This window comes from Triturus cristatus, chromosome 7 (assembly GCF_964204655.1).
Source record: "Triturus cristatus chromosome 7, aTriCri1.1, whole genome shotgun sequence".
In the NCBI taxonomy this organism is placed as follows: Eukaryota; Metazoa; Chordata; class Amphibia; order Caudata; family Salamandridae; genus Triturus; species Triturus cristatus.
In genome coordinates, this window is record NC_140590.1 from 848,572,917 (window position 1) to 848,598,523 (window position 25,607).

The window sequence follows — 25,607 nt, forward strand, 5'->3', positions numbered from 1 at the left end:
TTGGAGATGTTTAGCACACGTTCTTGTGAATATACCCCCAAGAGTTTGCTTGGAAAAGGGAAAAAGAGGTGATAATCTGATAGTCACACAGGAATTGTGGGATGCGAGAGAGATGTTTCACAAGCAATCAGGAACCAGTCTCATAACTACGGTAGATCATCATTTTGCCTTCTATGAATTATTGGATCTTCGTGGATACTATGGACGGTGGTTTTTGATGCAATACTTCTTCCAAAAAATACAATTAATTTAAATATAAATGTGTATAGCGGGCAACAAAGGTTCTGGTGGCACAGACAGAAAAGATGCATGGTGCAGTATGACATTCTTTTCAAAGTCTGCCCAGCAGACACTTACCCAGTAAACCCTAATGATTAGTGTACAACAGGGTGATCAAGTAAGGCAGACTCATTTATCTATGATTAGGTAGAATAACCAGTACAGCAATACTTCTGAAATGGTAGCCGGGCTGGGATAGTGTCAGTCACAAGATGGTTCCCTCTTACTCTCTTGTCTAGGCTTCTGAGAACTCCAAAGCAACAGCCTTCTGGGAAGTCTCCTTCATTTTTTCCATTTCGCCAGTCAGGCTGCAGACTTGACTGAAGGAGGCTTTGTGGAACTTTGCTGGATGTCTTGAATATCAATTCTGCTCCAGTTCTGCCTGGTACGTATGTTTGTATCTTTGCATTGCATACTGTCAAGCCACAACACCAAGCCTAGGCCTTCCGTATCCTTCCGTGGTAGTCACAAGGAGTACCACAGAAATTTGGCAACAAATAGTGCCTGAACACGTGGTCTCAGATTTCATGCTCTCGTGCACGAGCTGAATGGCAAGCCACGATTGTACTTGTTGGCAGAGGCTCATTTGCTGCAACGGAAGCCCTAAAAATACCACTAATCACCTACATGCAAGTGAAGTTCCTAGCTGCGCCACGCTGATGAAGTTTCCTGCTAGCAGAGAGAGACATCCTTGACTGTTTTTCCTTGAAGTAGGGATTAGCGACGCAGCTCGTGACGGGCCGTAGGACCATGATAACAAGCTGGCAACAGACACGGTGGGGGGAAAAAGGGCGCTCGAGTGGCCGTCCACTTATCTAGTTTTTATTTTCCAATTCCGGAATCGGTCCTGCGGGGAATCAGAAAGCAGATGCTGCGCTTGGTCTATGGCAAGCAGGCAAGTGCATGTTGCCATAGAGACCGGATGCCCGTTTTTAAGGTGGCTACAAGTCTTTCGATTGTGAAAATGCAAACCTGAGAGAACTGCCGAGTTGAAATGTGGCAGCCTGAAATTCCTCGAGGTCACGATCCACTGCTCAGCCTGACAAACTGCCTTCTTGTCTTCTCTGTGACTGTATGAGTTCTGCATTTTACTGTCAGTTAGGTGAGTGTGTGTGCGTGCGTGCGCGTACGTGCGTGCGTGTGTATCGTGTGTGTGTCTGGTGGGAGAGCTCATGCCTTCATAGCGCGAGCAGTGTTAATACTAATATTACATTTGAAAAGCACAACTCTCCCGTCACACCTACATAGGAAGAGCAAAAGCCATGCTGCCGTGCCAGCACTCTTCAACAAGGACTACCTGGGGGTGTGAACTTCCATGCCCAAGAAGATGCTGGTGGTCCTTCTGAAATGTCGGGGACTGGTTCGATCCCATTGCGCTAAGTAAATGTGCTGGTGAAGAGAGATTGTACATTTTTTAAATCTCTTTATCAGTCTGCTGGCTCATCCCTTCCACCGCCTGCATCATTTGTACATGTCTTGACAGCTAACCAGAAAAGGCCTTAATGGATCAGTATAATTTGACGCTGAATAAGGGTTTTATATATATATATATATATATATATATATATATATATATATATATATATATATATATATATATATATATATATATTCACTGAAAAAACCATAGGTTTCACACATGTTATAGTTAGCGGAAATTTTACTGATAAAAAACCAATGAAATTCCCCCGTTATAGTTAGTGCAGGCAACTATAACTCACGCGACCGCAATCCTCTGCTGATGCTAATACTGTATTTAGACACTTATTTGCCCATGTCTTCTTCCATACATTTTTAGCTATACATATATTACAAATATTTTTTTTTCATAAAGACACATATGTCATCAGCAGAAGATTGCGGTCGCGTGAGTTATAGTTGCCTGCACTAACTATAACGGGGGAATTTCATTGGTTTTTTATCAGTAAAATTTCCGCTAACTATAACATGTGTGAAACCTATGGTTTTTTCAGTGAATTTGCAAGGTTTTTTAAATGCTAATTCCTAACTATAACGTGTGTGAAACCTATGGTTTTTTTAGTGAATTTGTACGGTTTTTTAAATGCTAAGTTACTTTACGCCATTCGTGGCGTGCGCGCCCACTTAACGCAGTTCGTTCCGTGCGCGCACGGTGAGCACGCGGTGTGCTTCGCGCACCGCGCGCCCACTTTACGCAGTTAGTGCCGTGCACGCTCCGTGACTATGGTATGGGTGCCATTTACCACAACAACTTGCGTTATGACATGCAAGACATTTATAGAGGAGATGGTGTGCACTTCAATGATGAAGGGAACAGAGTCTTCCTCTTGAACCTTAGACTCTGCATCGGTACTTACTTGTAGGTACCACTAAAAAATCATTTCATAAACACAACGGCTCTTTTTAGAGCCCCCTAATATCTAAACACTTAAATCTGATTTTCATTTTTTTTTTTTCTACCGTACGCTTACCGTAAGCTTACCGTACGCGTACCCCGTGATTTTTTTTAAAATCAATAAATGTTTTCTTTGTACTTTACAGTCCTTCTTTGACCCCCTCACAAATGTAAGGGGGTCTGTAACTCTCCTCATTGCCCCCTTTCCTTGTTTTCACTCTTTTTTTTCAGAGTGAAATACACAAAATGGCGGCCGCCGCTTCCTGGTTTCGGCCGATTCGAATGTTTACTAAGATCTAAGAGCCAATCAGAATCGCGCTCGCGCACGCCACGCCACGCCACCGTACGCTTACCGTAAGCGTACGGTAAGCGTACCGTAAGCGGGCTCAGATATATATATTGATTTAAAGGCTATTTTCTCAGAATCTACTGAACAGATTTACACCAAACCTACAAAAGGCACTTCCTTGACCTAGGGACTACCTCTCTGCCAAATTTTGAGTAATTCTGTTCAGCCGTTCGGGCTGTAGCTCGTTCTAAAGGTCCTATGGAAAAATGCATGGGAAAAACGCGTTTTGGGACCCCCCTTTTATCTCAGCCCCCGCTTGACGGATCCCCCCGAGACTTTCAGGGTAGGAGCGGAGCGTAGCGCCCCACCTATTTTGAGAAATTCGCGAGGATTCGTCGACCGGCGCCAAAGTTATTCAAAATAGAATGTTGAGGTTTTCCTATGGAAACGTGGTCCTAATATATATATATATTCACTGAAAAAACCATAGGTTTCAGGGGTGTTATAGTTATCTGGACTTTTCACTTGTACAAAACCATTGAAATTCCCCCGTTATAGTTAGTTCAGCTAACTATAACTCGCGCACCCGCAATGCACTGCTGATGACGTCACATATTACATCACTCATGACCTGGTCAGTGACATCACTCATGACATCACTGATGACATCATCCTTGTGATAGAGTTGCAGACCTCCTCTCACCCTAATATAACCTTTGATACACACATTCAAAAATAGAGACTACAATTTTCAAAACAATGGACATACCAATACCAGTTACAACAACCTCTTCAGTAATTCTAAGCTCCACATACACATCCACTCATTCACCAACAGTCCTATACAGTCACTCATACATGTACTTACTCATCATATGTACTCATACACCTATACATCCTGTTACACAATGCCACTCATCCATAGAGTTACTCACACACATAGTCACTCATGATAATAAAGAATCAAACATACATTTACTTGCATATACAGTTATACACACACCACCACACTTACTTCTATGGAAACTTACACATACTTAGTCTTTTAAACAATCACTTATAGAAACACATACTTATTCATACAGGAACTCTTTCAATCTCTCACTCTCACATATACTCACTTATATACACCAATAGTCACATATACTAGTTTAAAACATATGTAGTTACTCATAAAGACACTATTGAGACGGTCATTCACTCACTAACACACCCATACACACCCTCATCCACCCATACAGTCCTGCACACATGCTGTCTTCAACACATACAAACAGTGAGTCACTCATTCATGTAACTATGCACTACGTAATACCCCCCCACCGAACCATACAGACACTCAGACTGATACTCAAAAAACCAACTAATAACCTATATAGACACCCATGTAGCTACTCACCAACCCATGCAGCCACGTATACACAAAGTGAGAGACTGATACAGATATTTACATATTTAAACATTGCTCACTAAGCCATGTATTCACTATGATACACTTAATCAGTCAGTTACACAATAAATTTTTCAAAAGCAAATCATCCATTTAGACACTTATATACCCATTTATTCTTCCATCGACATTGAGATATACATATAAAACATATTTAATTTTCAGAAAAACACACATTCACTGGATGATGTCATCAGTGATGTCAAGTATTCCAGACGGCGTTCGATGTCGAGACGGCGGTCTCAGTCAGCGTCAAGGAAGAACACGACATCGAGAAGGAGTTCTCCATCGATTCACACTGTAGCTTCTCCCAGACGCTCTGCGTCGAGGGCGAGGGCGATGAGGTTGATTGCTTCAATGTCAAGACATCCGACGTCAAAGCGGGGAGAGAGGTCGACATTGAGGAGAAGATCGCTCTCAAAAGACTCACCGGTGCTGGTTACATATAGTCGTTCGACGTCGAGGCATTCCACTTCGACGTCACATCGCTCCTCCAGGCACAGTTCAACCTCCAGAGACCGCATGGAGTCATCATCTTCAGTGGCGAGCTCTCCTCAAGTCATTTCGACGTGAAGCTCTTCTCCGTCTCCAGTGGCACGACAATCACCAAGACCAACGTCTCCAAGAAGGCAAAGGTCTCCTTCAGTACATCTGTCGCCAAGATGGCTTCTTCCTATCAGCCATTGGCAGAAAGATGCTTCTGGGCAAGCTAGACGTTATTTGGACTATTCCAGTCCACTACACAGATCCCCGTTGAAGCGATTATTACAGGAGGTGGACAGATCACCTATTGCTCGGACCAGGGATCGTCAGGACAAATCTCCGGAGCATAGACCATCTCATGCTCATCGGAAGAGAACGAGAACACTGTCTTTGTCGTCTTATTCATCTCACTCTTCAAAAAGGGACTTTTCACCTACCCTTATGGATAGCCCTCCTTCTAGAGTGTCACCTATCGATGACATCAATACATTTCACGATGTCCTCACTAGAGGAGCACTGAAACTGAACATAGATATGTCAGCTCCGCAGGCTTCTACCTCTATCATATTCAAGACTCTTCATCAACAGTCCATGTCTAGACCTTTACTCCCACTGGTTCCTGGTCTTCTCGAACCAGTGATGGACGTTTTTCTCACCCCATCCGCGATTTAAAGCTGCCCCAGTGAGGATTCAGAAAAAATATAAGCCTGCAGCTTCGGATACTTTATTTTTAAAGTCAGATCCTCCAACGGACTCTGTGATCCTTGCGGCAGCAAAGAAAACTCATGCAGTCACTTCTTCATCCTCTGTCCCTCCAGACAGGGAGAGTCGAGCCCAGGACTCTTGGGGGAGAAAGGTTTGCGGATCCGCAGCATCTTCCTTGAAGGTATCAAGCGCTGTTGCCCTATTAGGACGCCTCGACAGGTCCTTGTAGGATTCTTTGGAGCGTTTTAAAGAAAAGCTGCCAAAAGAGGACAGACGAGATTTTGCGGAGATTCTCCCAGAAGGGGCGCTGGTTTCTAATCCGGTGATTAGTACTGCAGCGGACTGGGCTTCCCTGGCTGCACATTCATATGCACACAACATTTGTGCACGAAGGTCTTCATGGCTGCGTCTAACAGCTTTAAAGCCGGAGTCTCAATATCGGATTTTGAATCTTCCTTTCTCTGGAACATCTGTTTTTGGTTCCCACACCGATGAAGAAATGGCCAGGATGAAGGCTGATCTGGATACGCTGAAGGCGGTAGGCCTAGTAAAGAAAAAAGAATTTAGACGAAGATACAGACCTTACAATAGCAAAAACTACCAACAGAAGGTTCAAACCCCTCAATGGCAGCAGAACCAGCAATCCAGGTCTCAGTTTCAAAGCCGAAGAGGTTCCAGAGGCAGAGGAGGACAACGTCAACAATCCTCCGGCGCACCCAAGACTTCAGGGAAACCGTGATCTTCTGCTTCCTCCAGCGCCGTTGCCCACTCCAGTGGGAGGAAGTATTTCGAATCACGTGGCAGAGTGGCGCAAAATAACAAAAGATCAATGGGTGCTAAATATACTGAACAATGGATACACACTTCGTTTCAGTGATCCACCTAAGAACATTCCGCCACTAAAGTCTCAAACTAAAACTGCTACGTCAGGAGGTGTCTGTCCTCCTCCAGAAATTGGCCATAGAAGAAATTCCTCTGGCTCAAAGAGGAAAGGGAGTCTTTTCCAGGTACTTTCTGGTACCAAAGAAAGACCAACCGCACAAATACAGACCTGTCCTGGATCTGCGATCCCTGAACAAGGTCATTCGGAGAGCCAAGTTTCGCATGTTGGCGCTACATCAAATGTATCCACACCTACAAAAAGGGGATTGGATGTGTTCGATAGACCTCGAAGATGCGTACTTCCACATACCGATTGCTCCTTGTCACCGCAAGTTCCTGAGATTCATGGTGGGCTCGAAAACATTACCAATTGCGAGCCTTACCATTGGCCTAAAATCAGCGCCAAGGGTATTCACAAAGTGCATGGCGGTGGTAGCCGCAGCTCTGCATTGTCAAGGTCTCTTTGTGTACCCATACCTGGACGATTTGGCTGTTGAAGGGTTCGTCGCCACAGATGATGAAGGAACACTTTCGAATTTGCCTAAATCTACTTCTCCGTGTAGGCCTTCACGTGAACCTGGACTAATCTGTCCAACAGCCCACTCAAAGTCTACATTATCTGAGTGCCACCATAGACTCCGGTATAGGAAAAGTGTTTCCTTCGGAGGGACGACTGTTCTCGATGAAACAGAAATGCAACTCTCTGCTTCATGTGCACCAACCATCAGTGCGGCAAGTGGCCTCTCTCCCAGGGTCGATGGCCTCTTGCATATTTCACATCCCCAACGCCAGATTGAGAATTAGACCGCTGCAACAAGATGTGGAATGGGACCAATCCTCAGGACTTTAGGAGGATCGAATTCTCCTCTCCCAAGTGGCGTAGTCATCCATGATTTGGTGGACTCAACCGAAAAATCTTCTGGTGGGAGTGCCCTTCCACCAGTCTCTTCCACAGCAATCCCTGATCACGGATGCATCTCTCCAGGGATGGGGGGAGCACTTGTGTTGTTTTCAAACTCAGGGCAGATGGTCGAGCAAGGAGCAGACCTACCACATAAACATGTTGGAGCTGCGGGCAGTTCATCTAGCTCTCAAGGCTTTCCATCCATCGATTCAGTCAGACTCGATTCTGATTCAAACGGAAAATACAACCGCCATGTATTACTTTAACAAACAAGGTGGAACACGCTCTCGCCCACTGTCCTTGGAATCCCAAGCGATCTGGCACTGGCAAGGAATCTCTCGATCACAGCGGTACACCTGCCAGGAGAACAAAACGTGCGGGCAGACGCTCTCAGTTGGCACTTCGAAGAACAAGAAGACTGGGTGCTCAACGACGACGTAGTGGCAGACATCTTCCGGCAATGGGGTCGACCATCCATCAACCTTTTTGCAGACGATCTAGACAAGAAATGCCACGCCTTCGCGTCCAGATTTTACCGACCAGGAACCAAAGGGAATGCTCTTTTGATCAACTGATCCGGAACATTTGCATACGCCTTTCCTCCCCTTCCTCTCATCCAGAAGGTGGTGACCAAGCTCATCCGATGCAGGATGAAGATGAACCTGATAGCACCGGTCTGGCTCCGCCAATGGTGGTATCCGGACCTATTGCAACTCTCAATATGTCCACACAGGAGATTGCCGTGCAGACTGGACCTTCTGACCAAAATGGGCAGGAAGATTCTGCACCCCAGCCTTCCGTCGCTGAGATTGGCAGCCTGGCTCCTGAAGTCCTGCAATACGGACACTTTAATCTCCCTCAGGACTGCATGAACATTTTGAGGGAGTCGAGGAGGCCTTCCACAAGAAGTTCTTATTCTTTTAAATGGAAGAGGTTTTTCTTGTGGTGTATGCGTAATGGTTTTAGTCCAACTAGTGGGCAGGAGGAGGTCATCTTGCCTTATCTTCTGTATTTAGCCAAGTCTGGTTTGAAGTACTCGTCTATAGAAGTTCACTTGGCGGCCATTACGGCCTACAGAAAATCACCTAACCAGCCTTCCTTTTTTCAACTCCAGGTGATCAAAGATTTCCTTCAGGGGTTGAAAGTTTTTTCTCCTGTCCGACATCCTTCACCTCCTTGGGAGTTCAATATTGTTCTGTCTAAGCTTATGGGCCCACCTTTTGAGCCCATCCATAAAGCCAGTTTATAGCACCTAACGTGGAAAGTTGCTTTTTTAGTAGCTATCACGTCAGCACGCAGAGTAAGTGAAATCCAGGCACTCTGCGCAAAGGAATAATATACGGTTTTCCATCACAATCGGGTGGTTCTGAGGACTCGCCTGTCTTTTTTACCAAAAGTGGTGTCCGACTTCCATGTTAACCAGACCATTTCCCTTCCCTCATTTTTCCCCAATCCTGCTACTCCAGCAGAAAGGTCTCTTCACTCACTTGACCTCAAGAGGGTTCTAAAATTCTATTTGGAGGGAACGAAATCCATTAGGAAGTCTGACCAATTATTCTTAAACTATGGTGTTGTCATGAGAGGTTATCCAGCCTCCAAACGATCTATCTCGAGGTGGATAGTATCCTGCATTAAGTTGGCTTATCAACTGGCGAACAAGCCTCTATTGGTTTCCCCTAAGGCTCACTCCACTAGGGGAAAAGCAGCTACAGTAGCTTTCTTGCATAATGTACCGATGGCCGAGATTTGCAAGGCGGCAACTTGGAAATCGGTACACACGTTTACTAGGCACTACTGCCTTGATTCTGACTCCAGAGCAGATACCCAAGTAGGCCAAGCCTCCTTGAAGAATTTGTTCCAGTGCTAATTTCATTGGTTTCATGTTTTTTTCTCAATACCTGTTGAGTTTATGCTTATCGTTTGCCCGCAGGTTGAGGGGATGGGATTGCTATTCTATTATGCTTATGACTATTGATGAGGATCCCCTGGAAGAAAAGGATAAGTTACTTACCTGTAATCCTAGTTCTCTTCCAGGGGTATCCTCATTAATAGTCATTAGCAACCCACCCGCCTCCCCGGGCAAATGATTGCGATAAATGTCATTTCTTTGTGCCCTGGCCTATGGGTCTCCGCAAAGAACAACTGACCTAACTGTCACCCCTGAGGCATGATGGGAATCTAGGGGTCATAGCTGCCTTAAAGGCACGGTGCCAGTTGATTCCTATGTGTTTCTATGAGGTTAGCTTTTCACACTGAGTGTTTTCTGCAATGCAGCCTGTGAGCTGGCAATGCTGTCATTCCTCTTTGCAGGATTGTTTTTTCTGCTGCACATTAAAGCAGTTCAAATGCTCTTTGTTTTCTTCACTGTTTAGTGTTGAATGTATATATGTGTGCAAAGGAAATTCTTGTAGCATTGCTCAACTCTTCGTTTCTGTATGGACGGCTGCATTTGTTATATATGTGTATACATATATATATATAAGTGTGTGTGTGTGTGTGTGTGTGTGTGTATATATATAATGTATGTGTATATATATATATATAATGTATGTGTGTGTATATATATATATAATGTATGTGTGTATATATATATAGTGTGTGTGTGTATGTATATATATATTCACTGAAAAAACCATAGGTTTCACACATGTTATAGTTAGCGGAAATTTTACTGATAAAAAACCAATGAAATTCCCCCGTTATAGTTAGTGCAGGCAACTATAACTCACGCGACCGCAATCCTCTGCTGATGCTAATACTGTATTTAGACACTTATTTGCCCATGTCTTCTTCCATACATTTTTAGCTATACATATATTACAAATATTTTTTTTTCATAAAGACACATATGTCATCAGCAGAAGATTGCGGTCGCGTGAGTTATAGTTGCCTGCACTAACTATAACGGGGGAATTTCATTGGTTTTTTATCAGTAAAATTTCCGCTAACTATAACATGTGTGAAACCTATGTTTTTTTCAGTGAATTTGCAAGGTTTTTTAAATGCTAATTCCTAACTATAACGTGTGTGAAACCTATGGTTTTTTCAGTGAATTTGTACGTTTTTTTAAATGCTAAGTTACTTTACGCCATTCGTGGCGTGCGCGCCCACTTAACGCAGTTCGTTCCGTGCGCGCACGGTGCGCTTCGCGCACCGTGCGCGCACAGTGAGTACGCGGTGCGCTTCGCGCACCGCGCGCCCACTTTACGCAGTTAGTGCCGTGCACGCACGGTGGGCACGCAGTGCGATGACAAAGCAAGAAAGCACGTCAACAAATCTGTTTCTGCTTTCCTCCGTGACTATGGTATGGGTGCCATTTACCACAACAACTTGCGTTATGACATGCAAGACATTTATAGAGGAGATGGTGTGCACTTCAATGATGAAGGGAACAGAGTCTTCCTCTTGAACCTTAGACTCTGCATCGGTACTTACTTGTAGGTACCACTAAAAAATCATTTCATAAACACAACGGCTCTTTTTAGAGCCCCCTAATATCTAAACACTTAAATCTGATTTTCATTTTTTTTATTTTTTTTTCCTACCGTACGCTTACCGTAAGCTTACCGTACGCGTACCCCGTGATTTTTTTTAAAATCAATAAATGTTTTCTTTGTACTTTTCTGTCCTTCTTTGACCCCCTTACAAATGTTAGGGGGTCTGTAACTCTCCTCATTGCCCCCTTTCCTTGTTTTCACTCTTTTTTTTCAGTGTGAAATACACAAAATGGCGGCCGCCGCTTCCTGGTTTCGGCCGATTCGAATGTTTACTAAGATGTAAGAGCCAATCAGAATCGCGCTCGCGCACGCCACCGTACGCTTACCGTAAGCGTACGGTAAGCGTACCGTAAGCGGGCTCAGATATATATATTGATTTAAAGGCTATTTTCTCAGAATCTACTGAACAGATTTACACCAAACCTACAAAAGGCACTTCCTTGACCTAGGGACTACCTCTCTGCCAAATTTTGAGTAATTCTGTTCAGCCGTTCGAGCTGTAGCTCGTTCTAAAGGTCCTATGGAAAAATGCATGGGAAAAACGCGTTTTGGGACCCCCCTTTTATCTCAGCCCCCGCTTGACGGATCCCCCCGAGACTTTCAGGGTAGGAGCGGAGCGTAGCGCCCCACCTATTTTGAGAAATTCACGAGGATTCGTCGACCGGCGCCAAAGTTATTCAAAATAGAATGTTGAGGTTTTCCTATGGAAACGTGGTCCTAACTATAACTACCTACTGGCGACTGCCAGTAGGTAATATATATATATATATATGCCAAAAATACAATACCTTGGTCACGGTCGATTGTAACATATCACATGATTGGTTTTTAAATAAAGAAAAAAACTTTCAAGGAAATGCTGATTACCTCATTTCCTGTTCCCATCAGGACTCACTCCATTGACTTATGGGAGTTGTAGTCCGATAACTTTATATGTATAAACAATTACATCCATGAAGTATAAAGAAACATTCAAACAGAGTAGAAATAAACTCTTTCAAAGCGGGGCAGGATAGTAAAAAACAAATCAACATTATCAGGTCGACTTTCACATGTGTCCATGGTATGAACTACATTAGTTCCTGCAAACCTGCGACACCGTGGTTATTCACAATAAATGATTATTCTCAAATGTTTTGGTGTCATATTTGTCCTACTCAATGATAAGTTTTAGGTGGTTTCAGATCAAGGTGATATCCGCTTTATTGTGATCGACCTTTTTCCTATTTGAGGAAAATTTGTGGCTCCCTTTTAGTCTCCTCCAGTGGAGTGTCTCACTTGGTGTCACAGGGTGAGCAGTGGGTCTATGTTTTTGTGCGGTTTGATGATTAGATATGTATGTAGAGTTCTTCCGACTGATTCAATCCATTAGGTGCCAAAGTCCTGAAATTCAGGATATGGCGTGATTCCCGTTGGCGTAGCATTTTCTCTCTGTTGCCACCGCGTGTCAAGGTGGGGATGGATTCTATCCCTTGAAATTTCAACAGTTTCCAATTACCATTGTGATGCATGTCCATGTGTTTTGCCACTGCGTTGTTTTTGTCTCTGTTTTTGGTTGCGCGAACATGTTCTAATATTCTCTTTTTTAGTTCGCATATGGTGCTCCCCACATATTTTAGCTTGCATGGACATTCAATGATGTAGATGGTGTATTGGCTTTTACAAGATATTAAGTTTCGTATGTGCCAGACTTTCCCACTGGCCATTGAGATTTCTGAGATGGGCTGTGCAATTTGACACACCTTGCAGTTGTGGCATTTGATAAATCCTTTGGTTTTGAGCCAAGTTTCCTTTGGTTGTTTGATTTGTAAATGACTGTGTATAAGTCGATCCTTCAAGTTGGTTGCTCTGCGAAATGTTATTGTTGCTTGAGATCCCATTTTTTCACCAATTGTACCATCCATTTGTAAGATTTTCCAATTTTTTTGTATAATCTTGGCTACTTCCCTTGATTCCAAGGAGAAATCCATGATTAATCGGATGGGGTCTATGTCAGATGGTTGTTCCAAATCTTTTGGTTTAAGGCATTCATTTCTGGAGGTTTTGTTGGCTTTAGACCAGCATCGATTAACAATTTTTGCATTGTATTTCCTGGCTTTGAATCTTTGAATTGTCCCAGCGCTGTGTTTTTTCCACTCAGATTCTTCACTGCAAATTCTTCTTAAACGTAAGAATTCACCATACGGTATGCTTGATATTAGGGCTGGTGGGAGGAAACAGTCGCATGGAACAACCTGAATGAGAAATACACCAAACATATAGTGAGTTGGACTCGCTTTATTGATGATCTATTCATTATTTGGAATGGAAAGACTGATGAATTTGAGGATTATTTCTCTATACTTAACAACAGCACAAAGGGATTGAAATTCACCTATACAATCAGCAAAGAAAAAACGACTTTCCTAGATACTGAAATTTATGTGAAGAATGATCATCTGGAAACAACACTTCATCGCAAGATAACAGCCACCAATGCGACTTTGGAAGCAACAAGCTTCCATCAACCTGCCCTAATATCAAGCATACCGTATGGTGAATTCTTACGTTTAAGAAGAATTTGCAGTGAAGAATCTGAGTGGAAAAATCTGTGGACTAAATTGGTTGGACCAGTTCCACTTTTGCCTTTGGCATATATTAGCATATACAAAGGCAGATTGAGGAAAAAGCGACATTAATTGCACAAAGGTGTCCTTAACAAGCATTTCCAGACCTACCCCAGTTAAAGTGCCTAGGTCATTTCCACCACAGTGCACAATAATAAGGTTAGGCTGTTGGAGGTGTAGAAAAGATTTCACCAAAGGCATTAATTGGTGCCACTTTAACCCTCTCTGACCAATCCATTTAATATCTACATTTGGCAAAGCAAGGTCTCTCACCATACCTCTTTTTTCTGCATACTTTTCACTCCAGAAGACATAGCTGTGACCTACAATCCACACTGTGAACATCTTTCAAGGAGATCTGGATGCACTCAGGAGGTGTCTTTCAGTAGAATGGCAATATGAAATGAAAGACAGTTGTAAAATGGAGGCATACATATTTTTTTTAATAAAAAGAACTCATTGGCTGATTCAAACCATTTTACAGTCAAAACTAGGCTGTATGTGTACATTTTTAGAAGCATGTTTTGTATTGGTTCAGAAAAGTGTGTTCCCACAGAAGATTAATTTGGATTTGCTGTTAGGTTTGACAGGTGAAGCACTCTTGCTCTTTGGAATAGAAACATTGTGTGCTGAACTTCTGACCTCTCTGCTCACACCAGTGTTCCATGAGCTGTTGCTATGGTACCAGGCAGAAGTCAAGTTGGGGGAAGGGTTCATTTGGAAAAGGGTTGAAGTTTTCAACCAATAGAATTGTGTGATTTCATTTGAAAAAATGTGGGAAGCACTGAGATTTGTAATTAACATGTATATGTGTGAAAAAAGAGAGGGAAACATTGCCATTTACTGGTTCTGGTGAGAGGAGAGAGGTGTACAGCTCTGAGATTCTGACTCTGATAATCTGCTGTTTGAGTGCCACATTTCTTTCTCAACTAACTAATTTTAAAGGTGAGATATGAGTTTGAGAGGGGATGTATGTGGTGATTTTTGATATAAATATTAGAATTGTGATTCTTCTTTAAAAGTTGTGTTTTACATTTTGTGGTTTGGGAGATATTTAAGTGTCTTGAACTTGTAAAATATTATGGAGTATGTTTTCACCATAAGTTAAGGTGTACTGGTATCACTGAGGAATACTGTTTTGTGCATAGAATCAAACCATGAGTGTGTGCACACAGGAATTGTTGTCAGAGATTTTAATAGTGTTGGTCCGGTTGTGTAAGAATGGCATTTTTAGGAAAGGGTCAGCTTTTTTTTTGTAAATATGATGGTTTCCATTCAGCATAAATCAGTAACACACAAATGGGAGGCAAATGCTAACACATTTGAAATTGATATAGTAGATTTTGCTTCTAATCATGCAAAAAATTGTTTTTTAAATATGAAAATATGTGTACTGTATTCTAAAATGTATTATTAAATATTAATACTTTTTTCTTTTTTTTCAGATTGAGAAAGAAAATTTAGGAAAAAAAAAACCTTTTTTCTAGCAATTTAAATAAACCATTTATTAATAAATAAGTTATTTTGTTGGTTAGGTAAGTGTGAAATTTCTGTGTTTATCACACATTTAGTTTCATGCTCCCTTTTTTTCACTTCTCCTCTCTCTGCTTTTCTCATTTCCGTTGTACTCCCTCAAGGACCTTGTAGGGTGAAAAATTAAAAAAAAAAAAAAAAAAAAAATGCGCGTACCGTACGCGCACGGTAAAAACAAAAATTAAAAAAATTTAAAAAAAGTTGTGAGGTAAGGTTGGCTCTTAAAAGAGCCGTTGTGTTAATACAGGGACAGAGGAAAGAGAGAGTGGGAATATTAACAAGGACCACAGATGTGCTGGTCTATCTTATTGTTTATTAGGGAAATACTGGTCTCCCCATGAACAATTAGACCATAACATCTGGTGCACCTCATTTGTACCCTCTGAAATCGAGGGTTCCTTTCCACAGGAGCAGAAGAGGGTGATGCTCCCACCGCAGAGGAAGTGCTCGGCTGAGCTGCCGAAGATGTACTCGGCTGAGCTTCTGCGGATGTGCTCAGGTGACTTACTGAAGGGTTTGCTTCAGTATGTCGAGCAAAAGTCCTTGGATGAACATCCCTAAGGTGTCTCAACATAGTGTGATTACCAAAGGAATACTTCTTCCTTGGATTACCTCTAGATAACACACGCTCACAAAGTGAGCAGGTAACTAAAGGAGCATTTACCTTTTTCTACCCCTCAGGAAATGTAAAATACTCCCAAATAAAAGAACTCTTCTGTTTCCTCCTTCTCTGTCTGATGATGCTGCTGCCCTGCTCACTCTCAGAAGAGGACTGCTGCTCTGCCATTGTATCCCAAAGACAATTCAGCTCCTTCTCCTAAGAAATCACAAGCAGTAATGAGGGGAATGGGTGTGGTGTAGGAAGATTCTGGAACTGAAAGTAGTTTAAACCAATCAAAAGTGTTGTTTCTTGATCACATGACCAACCGTACGCGCACGTTAAGCTTACCGAGCGCGTACGGTAAAAGTACGCATGCGCTTACGAAAGACACATGCACGTGCACATGCGCATTACAGGCACACTCGTACACTTCCGCGTAACGTGCGCATGCGCGTATAAAGCATGCGCTTACGCGTCGCGTAGGAAGTACGGACGCGTCCGCAAATTGCGTAAGCATGCGCACAAGGAGTATAAATATTACGTACGCTCACCGTACATAAAGCTAAGCGTGCGCTTACGGTAAGCTTACCGTACGCGCATGGTAAAAAAAAATTACAAAAAAATTTAAAAAAAAAAAAAAGGTTTGTTGAAGATATTAACTATGTTATACAACTATATCTAACCATTTATTTAAAAAAAGTGAATCATACTATATTGAAGAATGCATTAAATCCATGAATATATACATAGGTAGCATAGTGTTTAAAGGAAAAAAATAAAAAGAAAAAAAATGATGTAACACACATTATATTTAGGAATTAGCATTTAAAAAACCTTGCAAATTCACTGAAAAAACCATAGGTTTCACACACGTTATAGTTAGGAATTAGCATTTAAAAAACCTTGCAAATTCACTGAAAAAACCATAGGTTTCACACATGTTATAGTTAGCTGGACATTTCTCTCGTAAAAAACCATTGAAATTCCCCCGTTATAGTTAGTTCAGCTAACTATAACTCGCGCACCCGCAATCCACTGCTGATGACATCACATATTACATCACTCATGACATGGTCAGTGGCATCACTCATGACATCACTGATGACATCTCAAATGACATCACTGATGACATCACTGATGACATCATCCAGTGAATATGTGATTTTCTTAAAATTTTCAATATCTTTTATATATATAGGGAAAGGCATGTTAAAGAATGAGTGGGTGTACAAGTGTGTAAAGGGATGATTTTCTGTGTTGCGTAACTGACTCGATAAGTGAGTCGTTTAACTGCATCTTACTTCAGACTAGTGACTAAACTGTATAAATGTTTGTATGTGTCTGTGTGTTGGTGTATAAGTGGCGGCATGGTTTTGTGAATAGCTATATAAGTGTCTATATGAGTTATTGATTGCTTGTCTCAGTATCTGTATGAGTTCCTGAGTGTTTGTGTGGGTAAGGTGTGTGTGACTCTGTGCATAGATGAGTGAGTGGGTGATTCTATGAGTGGATGTTTTTAAAAGTGCATCTGTGATGGACTGTATGGTTGAGTGAGTGTATGTATGGCTGTGTTATGGATTGAATGTATATCTCAGTGGTACATTTGTGACTAACTACATATGTGAAAGGCAGTATATATGTGTGTAAGAGTATATAAGTGGCTAGATGTGAGAATGTGTGAATGTGACAGTGACTGTATGGATGAGTGTGTGCTTTTGTCAATGATTCTAATAGAGCATAAAAATGTGATACTATTTTTGTGAGCAAGGGAACTTGGGTGTGTATAACTGCATAGGTGAGTAAATGGCAGTGTGATTATTTGTATGAATGACTAGGTGTGAGAGTACCTCTATGGATGATTGGTAGTTTGTGAGTGTCTATATAGGTGTGTGTATAAATTCATATGATACTTTTTTATGGAGTGACTGTAATTATGAGTGACTTTACAGGTGAGTGTGTGGAGGTGTATGAAGACCTAAAAGTTAATATGTTTGTATGCAGTTATTGGTATTGCATTATTTATGAATATGAGAATGGAAATCTGTAATTTTGAGTTGGTATAGCCTGGCTTATTAATATGCCCCTATGTCATTCTGGATGCCATTTAGGCATTGGAAGTGGATCATATGTTTTTTGCAACCCAGAAGCAAAATCTGCTCCAAAATCTGGGCTCACCAATGCTATTTCAGGTTCTCTTCCATAAAATCCAGTCCAGTAAAGGATTATTGCAGAAGCCTGCGCAAGACGTGTTATCAAACCTTCACAACTGGGCCACACCTCCATTATCTTTTAAAAATCTTTATGGAGAAGGTGGATTTTTGGCCTTGGAAATATTAAAAAAAATTCTCGATGCATGTTCTTGTACAATTTAGGGGTGTATAGAGTTTTTATTATGCATGTTTAGACTCACAGATTTCCAGATTATTAGGCAACCAGTGGTTTGTATAATTTTTCCCTTTTCAGTGCCTTCACATTTGCCTACTTTTCTCTGTTTAGTGTTGGTGGGCCTCAGTAACTCATGGACGTGACACCATGTTACACCGGTAACTCTCGCTCTCATTTTGTACTCAAGTGTACAACTTGCTTAGCTTTTTCTTGCAACGGACTCAACTCAAATTATAAATCTATAGAAAATACTTGAAAATGTTGCAACTTTAAGGCAAATTAGCTATTACATGTAACTTTGTAACCTTTATTCTATTTTACTTATGTTAGTATTATTATTATATAGTGCACTACACCAGTCGGTATCAGTGCGCTGTATATTTGAACAGAATGTAATTGTATTTTACATAGAAGGAAGTTAAGATTCTTTTTTAAAATACTTAGTAAATACCCAGTAAATGAATCCCATGTTCTGCTCATTGAACGTGAGTGATGTAAGATGAAACTACAGACCATGGGAGTCTAGCGAGAGAGACAGATGAGAAATTTAGAAGAAGATGTACAGAGAGTGAGAGGATTTTAGAGGAGGACCAATGATGAGTCTGACAATAGTTAATATAGATGCAGATGAAACAGATGTGATTTTGTTTCTTACAGAACCGTAGTAAAGAATACGAGCATCTGAGTTCAGACTGGAGAGAGTTCCATTAGGCTGGAGCTGCTCCTGGGGATGATTGCCTGGCAGCAGCTTTGTTGTATAGGAATCTCTCATTTGAAGAGACAAGTGATGAACACTCCTGAGTTTTCTAGTAGTTATACAGTCTTGAGCGCATCTTACAGAGGACCAAGTCGGTGTAAAAGTAATGCTGTGTAAACTATACAGGCCAACTAGAATTTTCTCCTGGCTTCCAAAGGTAGCCAGTGTAAATGCTGCAGGACATGTGCAATTTAGATAACATTTGTTAGTGTCTGAAATTAGTTGGAGTGAACTAAATAATGATGATGGATTAAACCCATATCAGTTGACTGGGGGTGAGTGTTTGATTTGCTCAAGCGCTCCGTCCATCATCCCCTTTGGTATCGCTTTGAAATTAGTTTAGACAAAGAATGAAGAATATCTTTGACTGGAGCTAGAGTAGATGTGAAAGTGCCCAGCAGAAAAGCATTCTGAAATCAGTTTTCAAAATGACTAGAGTCTGGAACAGAAAGTGGAAGTCGTTTGATCATAGAAATATTTAATTTCCTTTATCAACAGCCATGTGGAGAGTATTTATCCAATCTGATTTGAAACTTTAGTCTTCTTAATGTCAGTGAAATAGGGAAAATTCTGTTTAAATCTGGATTGAGTTGTAATAGATTTGTAGACATCCAATCCTGTAGATAAACAGTTGTTTTGAATTGACATGTCATAATCCAGTGATAAATTTATATACATTATGTATTATCTGCATATTTTGGACAGTTTCATCTGTTCCTTCCATCAACCTTTGAATGCTCCTCATAGCTTTAGTGAAAAATAACCAGCCCGAGGGGAAAACAACTTTTGCAACCTCACTGTACCATCATATAGATAGTCAGGCAGTCTGGCGATCAGAGAAATAGGTAAATTGATAGACAGCCACAGATAGAGAGACAGATGGATAGTTAGATAAGCAGACAGACAGGTAAGTAGGTTAATGGACAGACAGACAATGTATTGTGCCCTCTTGTTGACACTAAAAGAATATCCCGAAGGACAAACCAGTATTTTTCAGAGGTTGTGAAACATTAAATTCATTTAATATTTGTATCAGTTTGTACTGTGTATATGGGTGGGACCTTGAAATGCTCACATCAAGCTAGACATGCTTCCATTAGTGTGAATATTGTGAGGGGTACACGTGCCCAGCTTGGGAAACAGATTCATGTAGCACGGTTCTGGTGTGGGAGCTGTCAAGTAAAGGGGAGTTTAAATAGAAATCAGAAATTGCTGCCATGTACTTTTGGAGATGGATTTGTGGTCCTGGAGTCTGGTACAGGGTGTCCGGAGCCTTAGTTAGTGTGACCTATACCCAGACTCTGTTGTCATTTTTTCAGAGGAATTAAGCAGTTGGATTAGTTACCAGGAGAAAATGTGTTTTCTACAAGATGAGTGGACCAATTTATGGGTTGAGATCTGTTAGCACCCAAGGATTGGCAAAAATAGGGCATTAAAGCAAAACACCCCAACTTACAGCTTGGACCCTCGAAATCCAGATGGCTCTTGACCGGTCGGAAGGACCTTTGCCATAGTGTTGTGAATGGAGCGAGGGCAAAAGTACAGGTCATAAATATCATCAATGTCAGATTTTTTTTATTTTCAGTCAATGAAGAGAAGTTGTAAAAGTTTCCAAAACCTTTATTTATCTTTAGAGGATTAATATGGCTTTTGTTATATTTATTTAAGTTAGTCCAATTTACAGAAAAAACAAAGAAAAGATTGATTAGTGACAACATAAATCCAACAGTGTTCCATAAAGGACATTTTTCAATACTTAGGTAATTGAGACTAACTTAACCAATAAAGAGTTCCCTCTAGAAAAGAGCAAGATTTTCAGAGCGTAGATAAAATCAGGAACTCCCCATAAAGAGTCGTTCTGAGGTCCCATAGCTGCAGTAGCACCTGTTAAAGTAAATCAGTGATAAAGGAATGATCGTTGCAGTAGTATTGATCAAGAAGGGTCAGGATAAAGTACAGTAAAGACACTGGTAGCAGTAGATTCCAGCAAAGAGGGCAAAGATCTGGGGAAGTAAATGATGAGTTCAAGAATGAATCGAATCATTCCTTTCAACGTCCAGAAGATTTAAAGCATTCACAGCATTCTATGTATACGCATGATTCTGCTACTTGATTATTGTTTTATTATGTATTTCTGACTAATTTTGCAGCCCTTTTCATGTGGGCTCCAACGGGTCAGTCATGCTTGTAAAGCGCGTGTGAGTTTTACTTTTGTTATTGATGTTTCTTTGTTGTCGTCTTTTGTATGTTAGTTTGTCTATTCTTTTACCTACTCTTTCCTTTTTGACTGTTCTGGAGCTACTATTTTTCATATTCTTTCCTTACTTTTTACTCTCCTCCTCTTGACCGTTTTTTCTCTTTCTCTTCTATTATGGCTAATGTTCATAATATTAAAGTAGTCTCATTAAATGGTAAAGGTTTATGTCATCCTGTTAGGCTGACAACATTTTTAGATTATTTAGGTAGTTGCAAAGCAGATATTTGTCTTATACAGGAAACTCATATAGATGACAAAATCTTAGATTATATGAAAAAAAAGTGGGTTGATAATATTGTCTCTTCTTCTGCAAATGGCAAAAAAAATGGTGTGGCTATTTTTCTTGCCCAAAAATGACATTGCCAAATTTTGAGTACATTTTCAGATACTGATGGGAGATATGTCATAGTTAAAATTAAAGTTCATGAGTCAGTCAAGTTTTTACTAAATGTTTATGGTCCTACTGCTGATGATCCAGCTTTTTGGTCTAATCTTACAAAGGAAGTTCTAAAGTTGGGTAAAGTTCCTCTAATAGTTGGAGGTGATTGTAATGTTATTTCTGATCCCTTATTAGATAGATTATCTCTTACTAAATTTGGTCCTCCTAAAGTTTTTTTTGCTTTCAAATCATTTATTCAAATCAAAAGTTAGTTGATATTTGCGACTACACTTCCCTACAGAAAAATGTTTTGCATTCTTTTCTAACCCACACAATTCTCATTCTAGGCTTGAGTATTTATTAGTTTCCAAGCAACTAATTAACTCTGTGAATACTCCTATGATTGGTAAATTGACATTTCAGCTCATGTTTTGTTTTCTTTTGTTTTGAATTTAAATTCAACTTTTACAACACAATCTAGATGGCGAATGAATACGGGTATTGTTCTTAATGAAAATAATAAACCTAAGCTCTTAAATGCCATTCAGGATTATTTTATTTTTAACCCTGAAGGTTCTACTTCTATGGTCAATAGATGGGACGCTTTTAAAGCTTATATTAGATGTGTAACTATTTCTCTTATGGCCCATGAAAATAAAACCTTTAATGCAAATATAAAAAATTTAGAAAAGCAGATTGCAAAATTTGAGAGACTTTTTATTACGTCTAATGATCCTCAATATAGAGTCGAATTACAAAAACTTCGATATGAGTTTAACACAATCCTTAGCAAAAGAGCTGGTATTCAGATTTCAAATTCTAAAGCCAAATTTTGTTTTAATGCCAACAGATCTGGAAGACTTTTAGCTAATTATTTGCGTATAGGGGGGGCGTAACTTGGCCGGCTGCAAAATGGCCGCACTCTAAGTGGGCTCTGCCGGCCAAGCTTAAAAATCCGTGATTATCCTGCTGACATCCACTCCTTACCTGCACTTCGATATCATTGCTGGACTCTGCTTGGTGAGAGGCGCAGACTGACCCATATGCTGCTGCCTGGTGGTGTGCTGTGGCCGAGAGACGTCATCTGAGGTCTGTGCCGGCCCCGTGCATCAGACCTCGTGGAGCCGGCCCTTCTTCCCCCGGGGCCGAGCTGTGCTCCGGGTATGCCTGATGCTGTGCGGAGGTTGGCGGTTGGAGTAATCCGGAACCCGGTGAGTGGGGGTCGCCTCTGCGGACGCTACTGGCAGGGTAGGGGGCCCGCGAGCTGTACTGCTCGGCCTGTGGCGCCGTGGCTGGGGCGCCATTGTCTCCTCCTCCTTTGGCTGCACTTCCTGGCAGCCGTGGGTGCCCAGGCCCGGTGCCGGGAGCGGCGGACCCCCCGCGTCTCCCTGCCAGTGCGGCTGCGGTCCTGTTGCACGCCCTTCTTTGTCTCCTCTCTGATTGGGGGTCTGTGGAGCCTGGATCTCCTGGCCTCCGATCCGGGCTCCTCCTGCACGCAACGTAGTGGGTGCTGGATTCCGGGCCCTCAGCGATGCCGCTTCCCTCGCGGCCTGGCGGGCCGCCATTGCTTTGCTCCTGCCTTCTGCTGCCTGCTCACGCGGACTATCCGCGTGGAGGACCTTTCTGGTTTGGCCGCCTGTGCCGAGGGGCTCTATGGGATCCGGAGGTGGCGCTGGCCCGAGGTCCTGCTAGATCCTTCTGTTTCGCCTTTGGGCCTGCCCACTCTCCCTGGCCGGCTTTCCTGAAATCTGGTGGGTGCCATCTTGACTTTCTGCCCTCGCCTCGTGGTGGTTCGGGCCTTCGGCCCTGCACGCGGGAAGGAGCTGCCATCTGCTTGCCTCCGTTGCGTCGGCCTTCTCCTGCCCTACATTGGTCTGCCGCGGGGGGTGCCCTGGAGGTCTTGCATTTCCCCAGGAAAAGGACGTCTCACACCTTTGCCACCTGCACTCCCCTGCCACACAGGTACTTGGAGGGGAACCATCTGTACACGGACTGTCTGCCTGGAGTGGGTTGGGGTGCCGCTGGCGTCGCCTGTCCGCTGACTCAGCGGGGTGCCACGCCGGTGGTGCACTGATCTTTCTGTCGCTTTGCTGGCTCCGCTGCCCCCTGCACCTGCCTCCATTCCAGTGGCCTCTCCCGTCGTAAGCCTGCTGTCGCAGGCCCCCTTTGAGGGGGGCTTCGTCACTCTCTCTTGAAGCCTAACCTCTGCTGCAGGCAGGAGGGGCGCCACTTAGATCATCCGCTGCCATCTTGCTCTACTTCTGCCTCGGATTCCGGTGTCGCCTGCCAGCCAGGGTCCCCTGCCATGGGGAAGTCGGATCCAAAGCAACCTAAAATTGCCTTCGAGCTCCGTAGGTCTTCTCACCAGGACGGGGCTGGGTCGGAGTGCGGTGACTCTGCTGCCTCCATGGATGTGGCCCCCACGCGTGAGGACAACCTTAAAGCGATCATGCTTGATGTTAAGTCAATGATGACAGGAATCGCGACCCAGCTGGATCAACTCTCCGCCCGCCTGGACTCTGTAAAAGCGACAGCCGTCTGCTTCAGGTAGAGTCTAGGGTGTCTGACGTTGAGGATGCCGCCACACAGGATCATCAGAAACTGCTCCAGATGGACAAAATCCTGGCTGTCATCATGGAGAAAGAACGAGGACTTGGAGGCGAGCTCCCGTCGGAGCAATATCCGTATTACGGGGCTTCCAGAGTCCACCAATATCTCCCGCATGGAAGACTTTGTGGAGCAGTTAGTCAGGGAACTCTTCGGCGACGTCCTCTCCCCAGTGTTCATTGTTGAGTGTGCCCATCACTCTCTTGGCCCACGTCTTGGTCCTGGTCTGCCTCCGCGGCCCATTATTGCAAAGCTCTAAAATTACAGGGACCGGGATGCCATTCTACGTGCGGCACGTGACAGGGGTGCTATTAACCACCAAGGCAATTCTCTTTCTTTTTATCCGGACTACACCTCTTCCTGCCAAGCGGATTCTACAAAAACTTGCGGTTTCTTATTCCCTTCCATTCCTAGTGAAGCCATGGCATATGCCAGGAGGCTGGAAAAATCGGCCCGCTCTTCGCCATCCAAATCCCGGCAAGACGCAGTTGATCGCCTTAGTGACAATGATTGAAGTGCTGTTCTAATTTTGTTCTTTTTTCCTGTATGATGTCTATATTTATTTTAGCTTGGCCACCCTGCTTCCCTGCAGGGGTGTATGCCTTGCCCTGCCATGCCCTCACGGGATAATTCCCTATGGTACTGCGGTGTTCCCCTTTCCCAGTTGTGGGTTCCTGGGGTGGGGTGGATTGGTAGCTCAGCCTGATTGGGGGATTGGAGTGGGTGTGGGGTGGGGGTTCTTTTTGCTGTTCTTGGTCTGCAGAGGTCCAGGGAGGGCGTTTTGGGTTGGGGTTTGGGGATGGCTTTTGCTTACAATTGGCAAATTCATGCTCTGTCAGAAATGCTGTTTTCTAACGTATTTTTTGCAAGAAGTGGGTTTGGGTGGGGGTTGGGTGTTCCGTGGGTTTTCTGTACTCATTGTGTTGGGGGATTGGTTTGCCATTGTTTGGTTAATTTCGACTGCCGCCTTATGTTCAGACTGTATCAATGCACTGTGTTCCCTGCTTTTCTCTGCACTTAGTTTGCTGATGACATTTTCCTTTGTACCAATTGACTTGTCAGCCCCTCCTCCGTCTGGTCAGCTCAGCTCATTTGGTTTTACTCATTGTGGGTCTCCACTGCAGGGTCACCTGTCCACTTGATTTGCTCCCCTTTTGCCATACAACTGCTTGGAGGTGTGCCCCTTGGTCTCCTGCTGAATGACGTTGCCATGTCGCTGCATTCCGTCTTTGTCTGCCTGCAGTGTCTCCTGCCGACGCTGTGCAGCGCAACACCACACTTAGGTATACCACCACATGACTGACATTATCTGTTGGACCTGGAATGTCCGTGGTCTTAATGACAATCGAAAGGCTTGGCTCATCCACTCCCACCTGCAGCGTCACAGGGTGGACATATGTCTCTTGCAGGAGACGCACCTCATGGCCGGGTCCCTTTCTAGACTCCAGACGTGCTACTGGGGGGAATCTCACTCCTCGGTCTATTCCTCATACGCTAGGAGAGTCTCCATATTGGTCCGCAGGGGCCTTCCCTGGCACACTGATCAGGTTCTCACTGACCCCAACGGGAGGTACGTAATTCTACACGGCTCCTTATTCTCTCTACCCGTGATGGTTGCT